Source organism: Coturnix japonica, chromosome 16, assembly GCF_054131305.1.
Source record: "Coturnix japonica strain WE chromosome 16, WE-NBRP24, whole genome shotgun sequence".
Classification (NCBI taxonomy): domain Eukaryota; kingdom Metazoa; phylum Chordata; class Aves; order Galliformes; family Phasianidae; genus Coturnix; species Coturnix japonica.
This window is the reverse complement of record NC_140678.1, coordinates 16,721,742-16,745,340: the sequence shown is the minus strand read 5'-3', so window position 1 is coordinate 16,745,340 and position 23,599 is coordinate 16,721,742.

The window sequence follows — 23,599 nt, the reverse complement described above, 5'->3', positions numbered from 1 at the left end:
TCTTATCCACAGCAGCTCCTGCCCCATAGATCTGACCCACATCAGCCCCACAGCAGCTCCTACACCATAGATCTGACCCACATCTGCCACACAGCAGCTCCTGCCCCATAGCTCTGACCCACATCTGCACCACAGCAGCTCCTCCCCATAGATCTAACACCCATCAGCCTCACAGCAGCTCCTGCCCCATAGATATGCCCTACATCTGCCCCACAGCAGCTCCAGCACCATAGATCTGACCCACATCTGCAACACAGCAGCTCCTGCTCCATAAATCTGACCAACATCAGGCCCACATTTGTTCCTGCCCCATAGACCTGACCCACATGTTCCCCACAGCAGCTCCTGCACCATAGATCTGACCCACATGTTCCCAAGAGCAGCTCTGCCCAATTGATTTGACCCACATCAGCCCCACAGTAGCTCCTGCCCCATAGATCTGACTCCCATCAGCCCCACTGCAGCTCCGGCCCCATAGATCTGACACACATCTGCACCACAGCAGCTCCTCCCCATAGATCTAACACCCATCAGCCTCACAACAGCTTCTGCCCCATAGATATGCCCTACATCTTCCCCACAGCAGCTCCTGCACCATAGATCAGACCCACATGAGCCCCACAGTAGCTCCTGCCCCATAGATCTGAACCACATCAGACCCACAGCAGCTGCTGACCCATAGATCTGACCTACATCTGCCCCACAGCAGCTCCTGCCCCATAGACCTGACCCACATGTTCCCCACAGCAGCTCCTGCCCCATAGATCTGACCCACAGCATCTCCTGCCCCATAGATCTGACCCCCATCAGCCACACAGCAGCTTCTACCCCATAGATCTAACCCACATCAGCCCCACAGCAGCTCCTGACCCATAGATCTGACCCAAATCAGCCCCGCAGCAGCTCCTGCCCCATAGATCAGACCAACATCAGCCCCACAGTAGCTCCTGCCCTATAGATCTGACACCATCAGCCCCACAACAGTTCTTGCCCCATAGATCTGACCCTCATCAGCCCCACAGCAGCTCCTGCCCCATAGTTCTGACACACATCATATGTAAAGCAGCTGCTGCCCAATAGATATGACCCACAGCAGCTTCAGCCCCAAGGATCTGACCCACATCAGCCCCACAGCAGCTCCTGCCCCATAGATCCGACCCACATCTGCCCCAAAGCATCTCCTGCCCCATAGATCTTTCCCACATAAGCCCCACAGCAGATCCTGCCCCATAGATCTGACCCACATATGTCGCACTGCAGCACCTGCCCCATAGATGTGACCCACATCTGTCGCACAGCAGCTCCTGCCCCATAGATGAGACCAACATCAGCCCCACTGTAGCTCCTGCCCCATAGATCTGACCTACATCAGCCCCACAGTAGCTCCTGCCCCATAGATCTGACCCACATGTTCCCCCCAGCAGCTCCTACACCATAGATCTGACCCACATCTGCCACACACCATCTCCTACCCCATAGATCTTAATCACTTCTGCCCCACAGCAGCTCCTGCCCCATAGCTCTGACCCACATCTGCACCACAGCAGTTCCTCCCCATAGATCTAACACCCATCAGCCTCACAGCAGCTCCTGCCCCATAGATATGCCCTACATCTGCCCCACAGCAGCTCCTGCCCCATAGATCTGACCCACATCTGCAACACAGCAGCTCCTGCTCCATAAATCTGACCAACATCAGGCCAACATCTGTTCCTGCCCCATAGATCACACCCACAGCAGCTCCTGCCCCATAGATCTGACCCACATTTGCCACACAGCAGCTCCTGCCCCATAGATCTGACCCAAATCTGCCCCACAGCAGATCCTGCCTAATAGATCTTAACCACAGCAGCTCCTGCCCCATAGATCTGAAACACATCATATGTAAAGCAGCTGCTGCCCAATAGATATGACCCACAGCAGCTTCAGCCCCAAGGATCTGACCCACATCAGCCCCACAGCAGCTCCTGCCCCATAGATCTGACCCACATCTGTCGCACAGCAGCTCCTGCCCCATAGATCTGACCCAGATCTGTCGCACAGCGGCTCTTGCCGCATAGATCTGACCCACATCTGTCACACAGCAGCTCCTGCCCCATAGATCTGACCCACAAGTTCCCAAGAGCAGCTCTGCCCCATTGATTTGACCCACAACAGCCCCACAGTAGCTCCTGCCCCATAGATCTAACCCACATCAGCCCAACAGCAGCTCCTGCCCCATAGATCTGACCCACATCCGCCACACACCATCTCCTACCACATAGATCTTACCCACTTCTGCCCCACAGCAGCTCCTGCCCCATAGCTCTGACCCACATCTGCACCACAGCAGCTCCTCCCCATAGATCTAACACCCATCAGCCTCACAGCAGCTCCTGCCCCATAGATAAGCCCTACATCTGCCCCACAGCAGCTCCTGCAACATAGATCTGACCCACGTCTTCAACACAGCAGCTCCTGCTCCATAAAACTGACCCACATCAGCCCCACAGCAGCTCCTGCCCCATAGATCTGACCCACATCAGACCCACATCAGCTGCTGACCCATAGATCTGACCCACATCTGCCCCACAGCAGCTCCTGCCCCATAGATCAGACCCACAGCATCTCCTGCCCCATAGATCTGACCCCCATCAGCCCCACAACAGCTCCGGCCCTTTAGATCTAACCCACATCAGCCCCAAAGCAGCTCCTGCCCCATAGATCTGACCCAAATCAGCCCCGCAGCAGCTCCTGCCCCATAGATCAGACCAACATCAGCCCCACAGTAGCTCCTGCCCCATAGATCTGACCCCCATCAGCCCCACAACAGCTCCTGCCCCATAGATCTAACCCACATCAGCCCCACAGCAGCTCCTGCCCCATAGATCTGACACACATCATATGTAAAGCAGCTGCTGCCCAATAGATATGACCCAGAGCAGTTTCAGCCCCAAGGTTCTGACCCACATCAGCCCCACAGCAACTCCTGCTCCATAGATCTGACCCACATCTGCCACAAAGCATCTCCTGCCCCATAGATCTTACCCACATCAGCCACACAGCAGATCCTGCCCCATAGATCTGACCCACATATGTCGCACAGCAGCACCTGCCCCATAGATCTGACCCACATCTGTCGCACAGCAGCTCCTGCCCCATAGATGAGACCAACATCAACCCCACAGCAGCTCCTGCCCCATAGATCTGACCCACAGCATCTCCTGCCCCATAGATCTGACCCCCATCAGCCCCACAACAGCTCCTGCCCCATAGATCTGACCCACAGCAGCCCCTCAGCAGCTCCTGCCCCATAGATCTGACCCAAATCAGCCCCGCAGCAGCTCCTGCCCCATAGATCTGACCCACAGCATCTCCTGCCCCGTAGATCTGACCCCCATCAGCCCCACAACAGCTCCTGCCCCATAGATCTAACCCACATCAACCCCACGGCAGCTCCTGCCCCATAGATCTGACCCACATCTGCCCCAAAGCATCTCCTGCCCCATAGATCTTTCCCACATCAGCCCCACAGCAGATCCTGCGCCATAGATCTGACCCACATATGTCGCACAGCAGCACCTGCCCCATAGATCTGACCCACATCTGTCGCACAGCAGCTCCTCCCCATAGATCAGACAAACATCAGCCCAACAGTAGCTCCTGCCCCATAGATCTGACCCACAGCAGATCCTGCCCCATAGATCAGACCCACAACAGCCCCACAGCAGCTCCTGCCACATAGATCTGACCCACATCTGCCCCACAGCAGCTCCAGCCCCATAGACCGGACTCACATGTTCCCCACAGCAGCTCCTGCCCCATAGATCTGACCCACAGCATCTCCTGCCCCATAGATCTGACCCCCATCAGCCCCACAACAGCTCCTGCCCCATAGATCTGACCCAAATCAGCCCCGCAGCAGCTCCTGCCCCATAGATCAGACAAATATCAGCCCCACAGTAGCTCCTGCCCCATAGATCTGACCCCCATCAGCCCCACAACAGCTCCTGCCCCATAGATCTAACCCACATCAGCCCCACAGCAGCTCCTGCCCCATAGATCTGACACACATCATATGTAAAGCAGCTGCTGCCAAATAGATATGACCCACAGCAGCTCCTGCCCCAAGGATCTGACCCACATCAGGCCCACAGCAACTCCTGCCCCATAGATCTGACCCACATCTGCCCCAAAGCATCTCCTGCCCCATAGATCTAACCCACAGCAGCCCCACAGCAGCTCCTGCCCCATAGATCTGACGTGCATCATCTCCACTGCAGCTCCTGCCCCATAGATCTGACCCAAATCTGCCCCACAGCAGATCCTGCCAAATAGATCTTATCCACAGCAGCTCCTGCCCCATAGATCTGACCCAGATCTGTCGCACAGCGGCTCTTGCCCCATAGATCTGACCCACATCTGTCACACAGCAGCTCCTGCCCCATAGATCTGACCCACAAGTTCCCAAGAGCAGCTCTGCCCCATTGATTTGACCCACAACAGCCCCACAGTAGCTCCTGCCCCATAGATCTAACCCACATCAGCCCAACAGCAGCTCATGCCCCATAGATCTGACCCACATCTGCCACACACCATCTCCTACCCCATAGATCTTACCCACTTCTGCCCCACAGCAGCTCCTGCCCCATAGCTCTGACCCACATCTGCACCACAGCAGCTCCTCCCCATAGATCTAACACCCATCAGCCTCACAGCAGCTCCTGCCCCATAGATAAGCCCTACATCTGCCCCACAGCAGCTCCTGCAACATAGATCTGACCCACGTCTTCAACACAGCAGCTCCTGCTCCATAAATCTGACCAACATCAGGCCCACATCTGTTCCTGCCCCATAGATCTGACCCACAGTAGCTCCTGCCCCATAGATCTGACCCACATCAGCCCCACAGCTGCTCCTGCCCCATAGATCTGACCCACATCAGACCCACATCAGCTGCTGACCCATAGATCTGACCCACATCTGCCCCACAGCAGCTCCTGCCCCATAGATCAGACCCACAGCATCTCCTGCCCCATAGATCTGACCCCCATCAGCCCCACAACAGCTCCGGCCCTTTAGATCAAACCCACATCAGCCCCAAAGCAGCTCCTGCCCCATAGATCTGACCCAAATCAGCCCCGCAGCAGCTCCTGCCCCATAGATCAGACCAACATCAGCCCCACAGTAGCTCCTGCCCCATAGATCTGACCCCCATCAGCCCCACAACAGCTCCTGCCCCATAGATCTAACCCACATCAGCCCCACAGCAGCTCCTGCCCCATAGATCTGACACACATCATATGTAAAGCAGCTGCTGCCCAATAGATATGACCCAGAGCAGCTTCAGCCCCAAGGTTCTGACCCACATCAGCCCCACAGCAACTCCTGCTCCATAGATCTGACCCACATCTGCCACAAAGCATCTCCTGCCCCATAGATCTTACCCACATCAGCCACACAGCAGATCCTGCCCCATAGATCTGACCCACATATGTCGCACAGCAGCACCTGCCCCATAGATCTGACCCACATCTGTCGCACAGCAGCTCCTGCCCCATAGATGAGACCAACATCAACCCCACAGCAGCTCCTGCCCCATAGATCTGACCCACAGCATCTCCTGCCCCATAGATCTGACCCCCATCAGCCCCACAGCAGCTCCTGCCCCATAGATCTGACCCACAGCAGCCCCTCAGCAGCTCCTGCCCCATAGATCTGACCCAAATCAGCCCCGCAGCAGCTCCTGCCCCATAGATCTTAATCACTTCTGCCCCACAGCAGCTCCTGCCCCGTAGATCTGACCCACAGCATCTCCTGCCCCGTAGATCTGACCCCCATCAGCCCCACAACAGCTCCTGCCCCATAGATCTAACCCACATCAGCCCCACGGCAGCTCCTGCCCCATAGATCTGACCCACATCTGCCCCAAAGCATCTCCTGCCCCATAGATCTTTCCCACATCAGCCCCACAGCAGATCCTGCCCCATAGATCTGACCCACATATGTCGCACAGCAGCACCTGCCCCATAGATCTGACCCACATCTGTCGCACAGCAGCTCCTCCCCATAGATCAGACAATCATCAGCCCAACAGTAGCTCCTGCCCCATAGATCTGAACCACAGCAGATCCTGCCCCATAGATCAGACCCACAACAGCCCCACAGCAGCTCCTGCCACATAGATCTGACCCACATCTGCCCCACAGCAGCTCCAGCCCCATAGACCGGACTCACATGTTCCCCACAGCAGCTCCTGCCCCATAGATCTGACCCACAGCATCTCCTGCCCCATAGATCTGACACACATCATATGTAAAGCAGCTGCTGCCAAATAGATATGACCCACAGCAGCTCCTGCCCCAAGGATCTGACCCACATCATGCCCACAGCAACTCCTGCCCCATAGATCTGACCCACATCTGCCCCAAAGCATCTCCTGCCCCATAGATCTAACCCACATCAGCCCCACAGCAGCTCCTGCCCCATAGATCTGACGTGCATCATCTCCACTGCAGCTCCTGCCCCATAGATCTTACCCAAATCTGCCCCACAGCAGATCCTGCCAAATAGATCTTATCCACAGCAGCTCCTGCCCCATAGATCTGACCCACATCAGCCCCACAGCAGCTCCTACACCATAGATCTGACCCACATCTGCCACACAGCAGCTCCTGCCCCATAGCTCTGACCCACATCTGCACCACAGCAGCTCCTCCCCATAGATCTAACACCCATCAGCCTCACAGCAGCTCCTGCCCCATAGATATGCCCTACATCTGCCCCACAGCAGCTCCAGCACCATAGATCTGACCCACATCTGCAACACAGCAGCTCCTGCTCCATAAATCTGACCAACATCAGGCCCACATTTGTTCCTGCCCCATAGACCTGACCCACATGTTCCCCACAGCAGCTCCTGCACCATAGATCTGACCCACATGTTCCCAAGAGCAGCTCTGCCCAATTGATTTGACTCACATCAGCCCCACAGTAGCTCCTGCCCCATAGATCTGACTCCCATCAGCCCCACTGCAGCTCCGGCCCCATAGATCTGACACACATCTGCACCACAGCAGCTCCTCCCCATAGATCTAACACCCATCAGCCTCACAGCAGCTTCTGCCCCATAGATATGCCCTACATCTTCCCCACAGCAGCTCCTGCACCATAGATCAGACCCACATGAGCCCCACAGTAGCTCCTGCCCCATAGATCTGAACCACATCAGACCCACAGCAGCTGCTGACCCATAGATCTGACCTACATCTGCCCCACAGCAGCTCCTGCCCCATAGACCTGACCCACATGTTCCCCACAGCAGCTCCTGCCCCATAGATCTGACCCACAGCATCTCCTGCCCCATAGATCTGACCCCCATCAGCCACACAGCAGCTTCTACCCCATAGATCTAACCCACATCAGCCCCACAGCAGCTCCTGACCCATAGATCTGACCCAAATCAGCCCCGCAGCAGCTCCTGCCCCATAGATCAGACCAACATCAGCCCCACAGTAGCTCCTGCCCTATAGATCTGACACCATCAGCCCCACAACAGTTCTTGCCCCATAGATCTGACCCTCATCAGCCCCACAGCAGCTCCTGCCCCATAGTTCTGACACACATCATATGTAAAGCAGCTGCTGCCCAATAGATATGACCCACAGCAGCTCCTGCCCCATAGATCTGACCCACATCAGCCCCACAGCTGCTCCTGCCCCATAGATCTGACCCACATCAGACCCACATCAGCTGCTGACCCATAGATCTGACCCACATCTGCCCCACAGCAGCTCCTGCCCCATAGATCAGACCCACAGCATCTCCTGCCCCATAGATCTGACCCCCATCAGCCCCACAACAGCTCCGGCCCTTTAGATCTAACCCACATCAGCCCCAAAGCAGCTCCTGCCCCATAGATCTGACCCAAATCAGCCCCGCAGCAGCTCCTGCCCCATAGATCAGACCAACATCAGCCCCACAGTAGCTCCTGCCCCATAGATCTGACCCCCATCAGCCCCACAACAGCTCCTGCCCCATAGATCTAACCCACATCAGCCCCACAGCAGCTCCTGCCCCATAGATCTGACACACATCATATGTAAAGCAGCTGCTGCCCAATAGATATGACCCAGAGCAGCTTCAGCCCCAAGGTTCTGACCCACATCAGCCCCACAGCAACTCCTGCTCCATAGATCTGACCCACATCTGCCACAAAGCATCTCCTGCCCCATAGATCTTACCCACATCAGCCACACAGCAGATCCTGCCCCATAGATCTGACCCACATATGTCGCACAGCAGCACCTGCCCCATAGATCTGACCCACATCTGTCGCACAGCAGCTCCTGCCCCATAGATGAGACCAACATCAACCCCACAGCAGCTCCTGCCCCATAGATCTGACCCACAGCATCTCCTGCCCCATAGATCTGACCCCCATCAGCCCCACAGCAGCTCCTGCCCCATAGATCTGACCCACAGCAGCCCCTCAGCAGCTCCTGCCCCATAGATCTGACCCAAATCAGCCCCGCAGCAGCTCCTGCCCCATAGATCTTAATCACTTCTGCCCCACAGCAGCTCCTGCCCCGTAGATCTGACCCACAGCATCTCCTGCCCCGTAGATCTGACCCCCATCAGCCCCACAACAGCTCCTGCCCCATAGATCTAACCCACATCAGCCCCACGGCAGCTCCTGCCCCATAGATCTGACCCACATCTGCCCCAAAGCATCTCCTGCCCCATAGATCTTTCCCACATCAGCCCCACAGCAGATCCTGCCCCATAGATCTGACCCACATATGTCGCACAGCAGCACCTGCCCCATAGATCTGACCCACATCTGTCGCACAGCAGCTCCTCCCCATAGATCAGACAAACATCAGCCCAACAGTAGCTCCTGCCCCATAGATCTGACCCACAGCAGATCCTGCCCCATAGATCAGACCCACAACAGCCCCACAGCAGCTCCTGCCACATAGATCTGACCCACATCTGCCCCACAGCAGCTCCAGCCCCATAGACCGGACTCACATGTTCCCCACAGCAGCTCCTGCCCCATAGATCTGACCCACAGCATCTCCTGCCCCATAGATCTGACACACATCATATGTAAAGCAGCTGCTGCCAAATAGATATGACCCACAGCAGCTCCTGCCCCAAGGATCTGACCCACATCAGGCCCACAGCAACTCCTGCCCCATAGATCTGACCCACATCTGCCCCAAAGCATCTCCTGCCCCATAGATCTAACCCACATCAGCCCCACAGCAGCTCCTGCCCCATAGATCTGACGTGCATCATCTCCACTGCAGCTCCTGCCCCATAGATCTTACCCAAATCTGCCCCACAGCAGATCCTGCCAAATAGATCTTATCCACAGCAGCTCCTGCCCCATAGATCTGACCCACATCAGCCCCACAGCAGCTCCTACACCATAGATCTGACCCACATCTGCCACACAGCAGCTCCTGCCCCATAGCTCTGACCCACATCTGCACCACAGCAGCTCCTCCCCATAGATCTAACACCCATCAGCCTCACAGCAGCTCCTGCCCCATAGATATGCCCTACATCTGCCCCACAGCAGCTCCAGCACCATAGATCTGACCCACATCTGCAACACAGCAGCTCCTGCTCCATAAATCTGACCAACATCAGGCCCACATTTGTTCCTGCCCCATAGACCTGACCCACATGTTCCCCACAGCAGCTCCTGCACCATAGATCTGACCCACATGTTCCCAAGAGCAGCTCTGCCCAATTGATTTGACCCACATCAGCCCCACAGTAGCTCCTGCCCCATAGATCTGACTCCCATCAGCCCCACTGCAGCTCCGGCCCCATAGATCTGACACACATCTGCACCACAGCAGCTCCTCCCCATAGATCTAACACCCATCAGCCTCACAGCAGCTTCTGCCCCATAGATATGCCCTACATCTTCCCCACAGCAGCTCCTGCACCATAGATCAGACCCACATGAGCCCCACAGTAGCTCCTGCCCCATAGATCTGAACCACATCAGACCCACAGCAGCTGCTGACCCATAGATCTGACCTACATCTGCCCCACAGCAGCTCCTGCCCCATAGACCTGACCCACATGTTCCCCACAGCAGCTCCTGCCCCATAGATCTGACCCACAGCATCTCCTGCCCCATAGATCTGACCCCCATCAGCCACACAGCAGCTTCTACCCCATAGATCTAACCCACATCAGCCCCACAGCAGCTCCTGACCCATAGATCTGACCCAAATCAGCCCCGCAGCAGCTCCTGCCCCATAGATCAGACCAACATCAGCCCCACAGTAGCTCCTGCCCTATAGATCTGACACCATCAGCCCCACAACAGTTCTTGCCCCATAGATCTGACCCTCATCAGCCCCACAGCAGCTCCTGCCCCATAGTTCTGACACACATCATATGTAAAGCAGCTGCTGCCCAATAGATATGACCCACAGCAGCTTCAGCCCCAAGGATCTGACCCACATCAGCCCCACAGCAGCTCCTGCCCCATAGATCCGACCCACATCTGCCCCAAAGCATCTCCTGCCCCATAGATCTTTCCCACATAAGCCCCACAGCAGATCCTGCCCCATAGATCTGACCCACATATGTCGCACTGCAGCACCTGCCCCATAGATGTGACCCACATCTGTCGCACAGCAGCTCCTGCCCCATAGATGAGACCAACATCAGCCCCACTGTAGCTCCTGCCCCATAGATCTGACCTACATCAGCCCCACAGTAGCTCCTGCCCCATAGATCTGACCCACATGTTCCCCCCAGCAGCTCCTACACCATAGATCTGACCCACATCTGCCACACACCATCTCCTACCCCATAGATCTTAATCACTTCTGCCCCACAGCAGCTCCTGCCCCATAGCTCTGACCCACATCTGCACCACAGCAGTTCCTCCCCATAGATCTAACACCCATCAGCCTCACAGCAGCTCCTGCCCCATAGATATGCCCTACATCTGCCCCACAGCAGCTCCTGCCCCATAGATCTGACCCACATCAGCCCCACAGCAGCTAATGCCCCATAGATCTGACCCACATCAGACGCACAGCAGCTGCTGACCCATAGATCAGACCAACATCAGCCACACAGTAGCTCCTACCCCATAGATATGACCCCATCAGCCCCAAAACAGCTTCTGCCCCATAGATCTGACCCACATCAGCCCCACAGCAGCTCCTGCCCCATAGATCTGACACACATGTTCCCAAGAGCAGCTCTGCCCCATTGATTTGACCCACAGCAGCCCCACAGCAGCTGCTGCCCCATAGATCTGACGTACATCATCTCCACTGCAGCTCCTGCCCCATAGATCTGACCCACATCAGCCCCACAGCAGCTCCTGCCCCATAGATCTGACCCAAATCAGCCCCGCAGCAGCTCCTGCCCCATAGATCAGACCAACACCAGCCCCACAGCAGCTCCTGCCCCATAGATCTGACACACATCATATGTAAAGCAGCTGCTGCCCAATAGATATGACCCACAGCAGCTTCAGCCCCAAGGATCTGACCCACATCAGCCCCACAGCGACTCCTGCCCCATAGATCTGACCCTCATCTGCCCCAAAGAATCTCCTGCCCCATAGATCTTTCCCACATCAGCCCCACAGCAGATCCTGCCCCATAGATCTGACCCACATATGTCGCACAGCAGCTCCTGCCCCATAGATGAGACCAACATCAGCCCCACAGTAGCTCCTGCCCCATAGATCAGACCCCCATCAGCCCCACAGTAGCTCCTGCCCCATAGATCTGACCCACATCAGCCCCACAGCAGCTCCTGCCCCATAGATCTGACCCACATTTGCCACACAGCAGCTCCTGCCCCATAGATCTGACCCAAATCTGCCCCACAGCAGATCCTGCCAAATAGATCTTAAACACAGCAGCTCCTGCCCCATAGATCTGACCCACATCAGCCACACACCATCTCCTACCCCATAGATCTTACCCACTTCTGCCCCACAGCAGCTCCTGCCCCATAGCTCTGACGCACATCTGCACCACAGCAGCTCCTCCCCATAGATCTAACACCCATCAGCCTCACAGCAGCTCCTGCCCCATAGATATGCCCTACATCTGCCCCACAGAAGCTCCTGCACCATAGATCTAACCCACACCTGCAACACAGCAGCTCCTGCTCCATAAATCTGACCAACATCAGGCCCACATCTGTTCCTGCCCCATAGATCTGACCCACAGCAGCTCCTGCCCCATAGATCTGACCCACATTTGCCACACAGCAGCTCCTGCCCCGTAGATCTGCCTCACTTGCGCCCCACAGCAGCCTTCGCCCAATAGATCTGACCCACATGTGCCCACAGCAGCTACTACCTCATAGATCTGACCCACATCAGCCCCACAGCCGCTCCTGCCTTATAGATCATACCCAAATCTGCCCCACTGCTGCTCTTCCCCATTGATCAGACCAACAGCAGCTCTTCCCCATAGATCTGGCCCACATCAGCCCCGCAGCAGCTCCTGCCCCATAGACCTGACCCACATGTTCCCCAAAGCAGCTCCTGCCCCATAGATCTGACCCACAGCATCTCCTGCCCCATAGATCTGACCCACATCAGCCCCACAGCAGCTCCTGCCCCATAGATCTGACCCACATCAGCCCCACAGCAGCTCCTGCCCCATAGATCTGACCCAAATCTGCCCCACAGCAGCTCCTGCCTCATAAATCTGACCCACGTCAGCCCCACAGCAGCTCCTGCCTTATAGATATGACCACCATCATCCCCACAGCAGCTCCTGCTCCATAGATCTGACCCACATGTGCCCCACAGCAGCTCTGCCCCATTGATTTGACCCACATCAGCCCCACAGGAGATCCTGCCCCATAGATCAGACCCACATCATCCCCACTTCAGCTCCTGCCCTATAGATCTGACCAACATCAGCCCCACAGCAGCTCCTGCCCCATAGATCTGACCCAAATCTGCCCCACAGCAGCTCTTGCCTCATAGATCTGACCCACGTCAGCCCCACAGCAGCTCCTGCCCCATAGATCTGACCCACATCAGCCCAACTGCAGCTCCTGCCCTATAGATCTGACCAACATCAGCCCCACATCAGCTCCTGCCTTATAGATCTGACCCTCATCAGCCCCATAGCATGTCCCGCTCCATAGATCTTAAATGTATCAGCCCCACAACAGCTCCTGCCCCATAGATCTGACCCCCATCTGCACCACAGCATCTCTTGCCCCTTAGAACTGACCCACATCTGCCCCACATCAGCTCCTGCCCCATAGATCTGACCCACATCTGCCCCACACCATCTCCTGCCCCATACATCTAACTCACATGTGCCCCACAGCAGCTCCTGCTCCATAGATCTGACCCACAGCAGCTCCTGCCCTATAGATCTGATTCAAATCTGCCCCACAGCAGCTCCTGCTCCATAGATCTGACCCACATGTGCCCCAGAGCAGCTCTGCCCCATTGATTTGACCCACATCAGCCCCACTGCAGCTCCTGCCCCATAGATCTGACCCACATCAGCCCCACTACAGCTCCTGCCCCATACATCTGACCCAAATCTGCCCCACATGTGCCCCAGAGCAGCTCTGCCCCATTGATTTGACCCACATCAGCCCCACTGCAGCTCCTGCCCGATAGATCTGACCCACATCAGCCGCACTACAGCTCCTGCCCCATACATCTGACCCAAATCTGCCCCACACCATCTCCTGCCCCATAGATCTAACTCACATGTGCCCCACAGCAGCTCCTGCTCCATAGATCTGACCCACAGCAGCTCCTGCCCTATAGATCCGATTCAAATCTGCCCCACAGCAGCTCCTACCCCATAGATCTGACCCACATGTGCCCCACAGCTGCTCCACGGCACGGTTTCCCCGGCTCGGTGCGGCTCGCGAGGTTTGCGGCGCCGGCTATGCGTTTTTGCCTGCGGAGACGCCACGGGAGCGACATTTGGCTGATTCCGAGGAACGTCCGAGCCGAGTGGTGCCCGCCGGGAGCGGTTGGACCGTGCCGGCGCACTTGAGCGGGGTCCGTTCGAGCCGGAAATCCGGACTGCGGGCAGGCCGCGTGGCGAGGGATGGCGAAAGAGCGGCGGGAAGCCGCAACCGAAAAACTCCACAGCCCGGCGCTCAACCGCGCTCGCCTGCGCCCGCTCGTTGCCGCCTCTGGAGACGAGCACGCGCTCGCTCCTGCAGACGAAAACGGAAGGCGTAAGAAAAAACGGCTTCGGAAAAGAACGGCGCCGACTACCGGCAGCGGCGCCGAGGGTAAGCGGCGCTCTACGTCGACGTAACGGTAGGTAAGAAACTACAGCGACCCCCCAGCAAGCTCCGGAGCTTTAGCGCCCCCCATCTCACAAAGCGGCAAAGCCTAGCCGAATGCGGGTAGACCTGGCAGCTACACGCAAGCCGCACGGGCAGCGACCCCTAGCCGCCGCCGCCGAGCACCACGGCCCGCTCGGAGCCGGGTAGACCGTGCCGACCTAGTCGAGCCGCATAGGCAGCGACCTCTAGCAGCCGCCGCCGAGCACCACGGGGAAGAGAAGGGAGGAAAGGGGAGGGTAAGGGAGGGGAGGGGAGGGGAGGGGAGGGGAGGGGAGGGGAGGGGAGGGGAGGGGAGGGGAGGGGAGGGGAGGGGAGGGAAGAGGAGGGAAGGGGAAGGGAGGGGAGAGGAGGGAAGGGGAAGCGAGGGGACGGGAGGGGAGGGGAAGGGAGGGGAGGGGAGGGGAGGGGAGGGGAGGGGAGGGGAGGGGAGGGGAGGGAAGGGGAGGGGAGGGGAGGGGAGGGGAGAGGAGGGGAGGGGAGGGGAGGGGAGGGGAGGGGAGGGGAGGGGAGGGGAGGGGAGGGGAGGGGAGGGGAGGGGAGGGGAGTGGAGGGGAGGTGAGGGGGGGGAGAGGAGGGGAGGGGAGGGGAGGGGAGGGGAGGGGAGGGGAGGGGAGGGGAGGGGAGGGGAGGGGAGGGGAGGGGAGGGGATGGGAGGGGAGGGGAGGGGAGGGGAGGGGAGGGGAGAGGAGGGGAGGGGAGGATGCGGGTGGGCGCGAGGGAGGGTCAACGGCGGAAGCGGTCGGGTCGGGTCGGGTCGGGTCGGGTTGGGTCGGGTCGGGGGGCGGCTGGCCGTTCGTCGTAACCTTACCACTTGACACAGCTGCGTGACGCGCGGCTACGGTCGACACGTCTACCCGCGGCACGGACGGGAAACGGCACCGGCCGACAGGTCAACCCCGCTACGGACGACACGTCTACCCGCGGCACGGACGGGAAACTGCACCCGCCGATCGAGCGGGTGGATGGTCGCCCAAGTCTACCCCGCGCCGCCACGAAGCGGAAAGGTGGATGCATGGATGGATGGATGGATGGATGGGGAAAAACCGGGCGAAAGGGGGCCTGGCACGCGCCCGCGCGCGACCAGCCGCACACCCCCTCCCTTTCCACGCGCCGGCGCCGACGCACGGAACCCCCCAAACGGAGGACGGAAGCAACGCAGCGAGCGCCGGGTCTCCCAGCGGGTGCTGGGAGGTTGCACCAGGTAAAAGACCAAGAGGTACCAATTGTCACCAGAGTGGTTCACAGACGGCAGTACCGCACCAATAGGGACTCATTGCTCCCCATTCACAAGCTAATTCGCCAATTAGAGAATCAGGGAGTGATTAGCAAAACTCACTCGCCTTTTAACAGCCCCATATGGCAAGTGTGTAAAACCAATGGGGAATGGAGGCTGACGGTGGATTACCGTGGCCTGAATGAAGTCACACCTCCATTAAGTGCTGCTGTACCAGACATGCTAGAACTCCAGTATGAACTGGAGTCAAAAGAAGCTAGGTGGTATGCCACCATTGACGTTGCTAATGCCTTCTTTTCCATCCCATTGGCTGCAAAATGTAGGCCACAGTTTGCTTTTACCTGGAGAGGTATTCAGTACACCTGGAACCGTTTACCTCAGGGGTGGAAGCACAGCCCAACAATTTGCCATGGATTGATCCAAGCTGTTTTGGAACAGGGTGATGCTCCTGAGCACTTGCAGTATATTGATGATATTGTCGTGTGGGGCCATACAGCAGCAGAGGTTTTCAAGAAAGGGAAACAGATAATCCAAATTCTTTTGAAAGCTGGTTTTGCCATTAAGCGCAGCAAGGTGAAGGGGCCTGCCCAGGAAATCCAGTTCTTAGGTATAAAATGGCAAGATGGACGTCGTCACATCCCAGCAGATGTGATTGACAAAATCACTGCTATGTCTCCACCCACCGACAAGACAGAGACCCAATCTTTTCTGGGAGTAGTGGGCTTTTGGAGAATGCATGTCCCAAACTACAGCCACATAGTGAGCCCCCTCTATCAGGTAACACAGAAGAAGAATAATTTCTCATGGGGTCCTGAGCAGCAGCAGGCTTTTGAGCAGAGAAAACAAGAAATAGCCCGTGCCGTGGCCTTGGGGCCAGTACGGACGGGGCAGGATGTGAGGATCCGAGGCCGACCCCTAGGATTTTGGAGTCAAGCATATAAAGGGTCTGAGGAGCGCTACACTCCGACTAAGAAGGAGATCTTAGCCGTGTATGAGGGGGTTCGGGCTGCTTCTGAAGTAGTTGGGACAGAGGTTCAGCTTCTTCTAGCACCTCGCTTGCCAGTAATAAATTGGATGTTTAAAGGACAGGTTCCCTCCACCCATCATGCTACTGATGCCACTTGGAGTAAGTGGATTTCATTAATTACTCAACGAGCTGGAATGGGAAAACTCAGCCGTCCTGGAATTCTAGAAGTGATCATGGACTGGCCTGAGAGTAAAAAAATTGAAACACCACCTACAGAAGAGGTATCACGTGCTAAAGAGGCACCACCATACAATGAGCTACCAGAAAACGAAAAGTAATTTGCCCTATTCACAGACGGATCATGTCGTATTGTAGGGAAGCATCGCAGATGGAAAGCTGCTGTATGGAGCCCCACACGACAAGTTGCAGAGGCCACTGAAGGTAAAGGAGAATCAAGTCAATTTGCAGAGGTAAAGGCTGTTCAGCTGGCTTTAGATGTGGCTGAACGGGAGAGGTGGCCAATGCTTCATCTTTATACTGATTCATGGATGGTGGCAAATGCCTTATGGGGGTGGCTGCAACAGTGGAACCATCCTCTGCTACCAAATCTGTCACGGTTTGAACGAGAAATCCACCTGCGTCCGTGACAAGGGCCGTGGGCCCCTGAAGGGCCCTCAGCCGAAAAGAAAAAGTTAATTAAGAAAAAAAAACAGCGGCAACGATGTAAGGAGGCACACTTATTTACTAAATACTATATCGAAATACAGGATAACACAATAGAATACAATATAATTGAAAATTGAGCTAATGAATCAAGCAAAATAGGAGAGAGAATGAGTCCCGTAACCGAGGCCTACTGTGAATCTGGGCGAACGGCTGAAGGCTCCCACACACTGCCCTGAACGCCAGAACTCGAAAGACGTCAGTCTGTTCTGCGACAGAGTTAATATAGAGTCCAGGTCCCGTGACCCATCGTGTTGCTCTCTGGGAGATGTAGTCTTCTTCTGTAAGTTGAAGATTCAGTAAAATTATCCATGCTTTATATGATGTTATGAGGTGGAATACTGATAGCAAAATTACAACATTATTAAACAGTGACAATCTGACCCACAGCAGCTCCTGCCCCATAGACCTGATTCACATGCGCCCCACAGCAGCTCCTGCCCAATAGATCGGACCGACATATAGCCCACAGTATCTCCTGCCCCATAGATCTGACCCACATCTGCCCCAAAGCATCTCCTGCCCCATAGATCTTTCCCACATCAGCCCCACAGCAGATCCTGCCCCATAGATCTGACCCACATATGTCGCACAGCAGCTCCTGCCCCATAGATCTGACCCACATCTGTCACACAGCAGCTCCTGCCCCATAGATCAGACCAACATCAGCCCCACAGTAGCTCCTGCCCCATAGATCAGACCAACATCAGCCCCGCAGTAGCTCCTGCCCCATAGATCTGACCCCCATAAGCCCCACAACAGCTCCTGCCCCATAGATCTGACCCACAGCAGCCCCACAGCAGCTTCTACCCCATAGATCTGACCCACATGTGCTCCACTGCAGCTCCAGTCCCGTAGATCTGACCCACAGCAGCCCATGCCCCATAGATCTGACCCACATCAGCCCCACAGCAGCTCCTGCCCCATAGATCTGACCCACATCTGTCGCACAGCAGCTCCTGCCTCATAGATCTGACCCAAATCAGCCCCGCAGCAGCTCCTGCCCCATAGATCTGACCCACATCTGCCCCAAAGCATCTCCTGCCCCATAGATCTTTCCCACATCAGCCCCACAGCAGATCCTGCCCCATAGATCTGACCCACATATGTCGCACAGCAGCTCCTGCCCCATAGATCAGACCAACATCAGCCCCACAGTAGCTCCTGCCCCATAGATCTGACCCCCATAAGCCCCACAGTAGCTCCTGTACCATAGATCTGACCCCCATCAGCCCCACAAAAGCTCCTGCCCCATAGATCTAACCCACATCAGCCCCACAGCAGCTCCTGCCCCATAGATCTGACACACATCATATGTAAAGCAGCTGCTGCCCAATAGATATGTCCCACAGCAGCTTCAGCCGCAAGGATCTGACCCACATCAGCCCCACAGCAGCTCCTGCCCCATAGATCTGACCCACATCTGTCGCACAGCAGCTCCTGCCCCATAGATCTGACCCACATCAGCCCCACAGCAGCTCCTGCCCCATAGATCTGACCCACATGTTCCCAAGAGCAGCTCTGCCCCATTGATTTGACCCACATCAGCCCCACAGTAGCTCCTGCCCCATAGATCTTTCCCACATCAGCCCCACAGCAGATCCTGCCCCATAGATCTGACCCACATATGTCGCACAGCAGCACCTGCCCCATAGATCTGACCCACATCTGTCGCACAGCAGCTCCTGCCCCATAGATCAGACCAACATCAGCCCCACAGTAGCTCCCGCCCCATAGATCTGACCCCCATAAGCCCCACAGTAGCTCCTGCCCCATAGATCTGACCCCCATCAGCCCCACAACAGCTCCAGCCCCATAGATCTGACCCCCATCAGCCCCACAACAGCTCCTGCCCCATAGATCTAACCCACATCAGCCCCACAGCAGCTCCTGCCCCATAGATCTGACACACATCATATGTAAAGCAGCTGCTGCCCAATAGATATGACCCACAGCAGCTTCAGCCCCAAGGATCTGACCCACATCAGCCCCACTGCAGCTCCTGCCCCATAGATCTGACACACATCATATGTAAATCAGCTGCTGCCCAATAGATATGACCCACAACAGCTCCTGCCCCATAGATCTAACCCACATCAGCCCCACAGCAGCTCCTGCCCCATAGATCTGACCTACATCATCTCCACTGCAGCTCCTGCCCCATAGATCTGACCCAAATCTGCCCCACAGCAGATCCTGCCAAATAGATATTAACCACAGCAGCTCCTGCCCCATAGATCTGACCCACATCAGCCCCACAGCAGCTCCTACACCATAGATCTGATTCACATCTGCCACACAGCAGCTCCTGCCCCATAGCTCTGACCCACATCTGCACCACAGCAGCTCCTCCCCATAGATCTGACCCACATCTGCAACACAGCAGCTCCTGCTCCATAAATCTGACAAACAACAGGCCCAAATCTGTTCCTGCCCCATAGATCTGACCCACAGCAGCTCCTGCCCCATAGATCTGACGTACATCATCTCCACTGCAGCTCCTGCCCCATAGATCTGACCCAAATCTGCCCCACAGCAGATCCTGTTAAATAGATCTTAACCACAGCAGCTCCTGCCCCATAGATCTGACCCACATCAGCCCCACAGCAGCTCCTACACCATAGATCTGACCCACATCTGCCACACACCATCTCCTACCCCATAGATCTTACCCACTTCTGCCCCACAGCAGCTCCTGCCCCATAACTCTGACGCACATCTGCACCACAGCAGCTCCTCTCCATATATCTAACACCCATCAGCCTCACAGCAGCTCCTGCCCCATAGATATGCCTTACATCTGCCCCACAGCAGCTCCTGCACCATAGATCTGACCCACATCTGCAACACAGCAGCTCCTGCTCCATAAATCTGACCAACATCAGGCCCACATCTGTTCCTGCCCCATAGATCTGACCCACAGCAGCTCCTGCCCCATAGATCTGACCCACATTTGCCACACAGCAGCTCCTGCCCCGTAGATCTGCCTCACTTGCGCCCCACAGCAGCCTTCGCCCAATAGATCTGACCCACATGTGCCCACAGCAGCTACTACCCCATAGATCTCACCCACATCAGCCCCACAGCTGCTCCACGGCACGGTTTCCCTAGCTCGGTGCGGCCTGCGAGCTTTGCGGTGCCGGCTATGCGTTTTTGTCTGCGGAGACGCCACGGGAGCGACATTTGGCTGATTCCGAGGAATGTCCGAGCCGAGCGGTGCCCGCCGGGAGCGGTTGGACCTTGCCGGCGCACTTGAGCGGGGTCCGTTCGAGCCGGAAATCCGGACTGCGGGCAGGCCGCGTAGCGAGGGATGGCGAAAGAGCGGCGGGAAGCCGCAACCGAAAAACTCCACAGCCCGGCGCTCAACCGCGCTCGCCTGCGCCCGCTCGTTGCCGCCTCTGGAGACGAGCACGCGCTCGCTCCTGCAGACGAAAACGGAAGGCGTAAGAAAAAACTGCTTCGGAAAAGAACGGCGCCGACTACCGGCAGCGGCGCCGAGGGTAAGCAGCGCTCTACGTCGACGTAGCGGTAGGTAAGAAACTACAGCGACCCCCCAGCAAGCTCCGGAGCTTTAGCGCCCCCCCATCTCACAGGGCGGCAAAGCCTAGCCGAAAGCGGGTAGACCTGGCTATTACACGCAAGCCGCATGGGCAGCGACCCCTAGCCGCCGCCGCCGAGCACCACGGCCCGCTCGGAGCCGGGTAGACAGTGCCGACCTAGACGAGCCGCATAGGCAGCGAACCCTAGCCCCCGCCGCCAAGCACCATGGCCTGCTCGGAGCCGGGTAGACCGTGCCGACCTAGCCGAGACGCATAGGCAGCGACCCCTAGCCGCCGCCGCCGAGCACCACGGCCCGCTCGGAGCCGGGAAGACCGTGCCGACCTAGTCAAGCCGCATGGGCAGCGACGCCTAGCCGCCGACGCCGCCCCCCCCCTAACTCCGTCCCGCCCCCCCCCTCTTCCCCCCCCCCCTCCCCCCCCAGAGATGCTTGGAGCCGGGTACACAGTGCCGGCGCAGCGGAGCAGCCACAAGAGCGGCACTTGGCCACTTCCGCGGAACGTCCGAGCCGAGCTGAGTCCGCCTGGAGAGGCTGGACCGTGCCGGCGCACCCGAGCCTCCGCGGCTGAGACCCCCCGGACGCTGCCGCGGAACGTCCGAGCCGCGCCGAGCTTGCCGAGAGCGGTTGGAACGTGCCGGCGTGCTCGTGCCGCCGCAGCTCAGATCGACGGACGCCGCCGAGGAACGTCTGTGCCGAGCGGAGCCCGCCGGGAGAGGCTGTGCAGTGCCGGCGCACTCGAGACGCTGCGGCTCAGATCGCCCAACTCCACCGAGGAGCGTCCGAGCCGAGCGGAACCCGCCGGGAGAGGCTGGACCGTGCCGGCGCACACGAGCCTCCGCGCTGGCCAGCGGTCGCTGCACGTCCGGCTCGAGTTGGTCGGCACGGTCTACCCGGCTCCAAGCGGACCGAAGCTCATGCGGCGGCGACCAGGGGTCGCTGAGCGGCGGCCGGCTCACGTCGGCATGGTCTAACCTGCTCTGCCGCGGACGCTAGAGGTCGCTGACGGACGGGCTGGCAGACGTGCAGCGACACCTAGCAACCGCCGCCGAGCCCTCGCGCACGCACGGAGCAGGGTAGACCGTGCCGACCTAGCCGAGACGCATAGGCAGCGACCCCTAACCTCCGCCGCCGAAAACCACGGCCCGCTCGGAGCCAGGTAGACCGTGCCGACCTAGACGAGCCGCATGGGCAGCGACGCCTAGCCGCCGATGCCGTGCCGCCCCCCCCCCTTACTCCCCCACCCAACCCCCCCCTCTTCCCCCCCCCACCCCCCCCCGGAGATTCTCGGAGCCGGGTAGACAGTGCCGGCGCAGCGGAGCACCCACAAGAGCGGCACTTGGCCACTTCCGCGGAACGTCCGAGCCGAGCTGAGTCTGCCTGGAGAGGCTGGACCGTGTCGCCGTGTCTCAGATTGCCCGACTCCGCCGAGGAGCGGCCGAGCAGAGCGGAACCCGCCGGGAGCGGTTGGACCGTGCCGGCGCACTCGAGCCGCCGCGGCTCAGATCGCTGGACGCCGCCGAGGAGCGTCCGAGCCGAGCGGAGACCGCCGGGAGAGGCTGGACCGTGCCTGGGCACAGGAGCCTCCGCGCTGGCCAGCGGTCGCTGCACGTCCGGCTCGAGTTGGTCGGCACGGTCTACCTGGCTCCGAGCGGACCGAAGCTCATGCGGCGGCGGCCAGGGGTCGCTGAGCGGCGGCCGGCTCACGTCGGCATGGTCTACCCTGCTCTGCCGCGAACGCTAGAGGTCGCTGACGGACGGGCTGGCAGACGTGCAGCGACACCAAGCGACCGCCGCCGAGCCCTCGCGCACGCACGGAGCAGGGTAGACCGTGCCGACCTAGCCGAGACGCATAGGCAGCGACCCCTAACCTCCGCCGCCGAAAACCACGGCCCGCTCGGAGCCGGGTAGACCGTGCCGACCTAGTCGAGCCGCATAGGCTGCGACCTCTAGCAGCCGCCACTGAGCACCACGGCCCGCTCGGAGCCGGGTAGACCGTGCCGACCTAGTCGAGACGCATGGGAAGCGACGCATAGCCGCCGACGCCATGCCCCCCCCCCCCTCCCCCCACCCTCCAGAGACGCTCGGAGCCGGGTAGACAGTGCCAGTGCAGAGGAGCCGCCACGAGAGCGACACTTGGCCACTTCCGCGGAACGTCCGAGCCGAGCGGAGCCCGCCGGGAGAGGCTGGACCGTGCCGGCGCACTCGAGCCGCGATGGCCAGGGGTCGAGCCGTGTTGACCGTGCCGGAGCACCGGAGGCGCCACGGAGACGCCACTCGGCCGCAGCCACGGAACGACCAGGGTGCACGTATGAGCCGGCCGCTGTTCGCCTGGTCGGGGCGCACCCGGGCTTCTCGGTTCGGCCTTGCTTGAAGCTGGCCGTCCCGCCACCGCCACTGCGGTTTTGCCCTTTTGTCTGCGTGTTTGTTTGTTCGTCCGTTCGTTCGTACTTTGGTCCGTTCGATTGTTTGTCAGTGCCCCCACGCGCCCTCTCGGTTTTATTATTTTCCGTTTGTTTGTTTGTTTGTTTGTTTGTTTGTTTTTCTCGTGGGTTCTTCTTTACTTTCCCCTTTTTTAGTTTTTGAAAAAGCCGCCCCGCCCCCCCCCCCCGCCTTCCCGGCTCTGCAGGAAGGTGCGCGGGCCCCGCCCACCGGGGTCCGTTCGGGCCGGATATCCGGACTGCAGGCAGGCCGCGTGGCGAGGGATGGCGAAAGAGCGGCGCGAAGACGGCAGCGGCGAGAGGTGGGCCGGCGGGAGGCGGCCGCGTCCCCCGCGGGGTTCGCGCCTAGCCTCTCT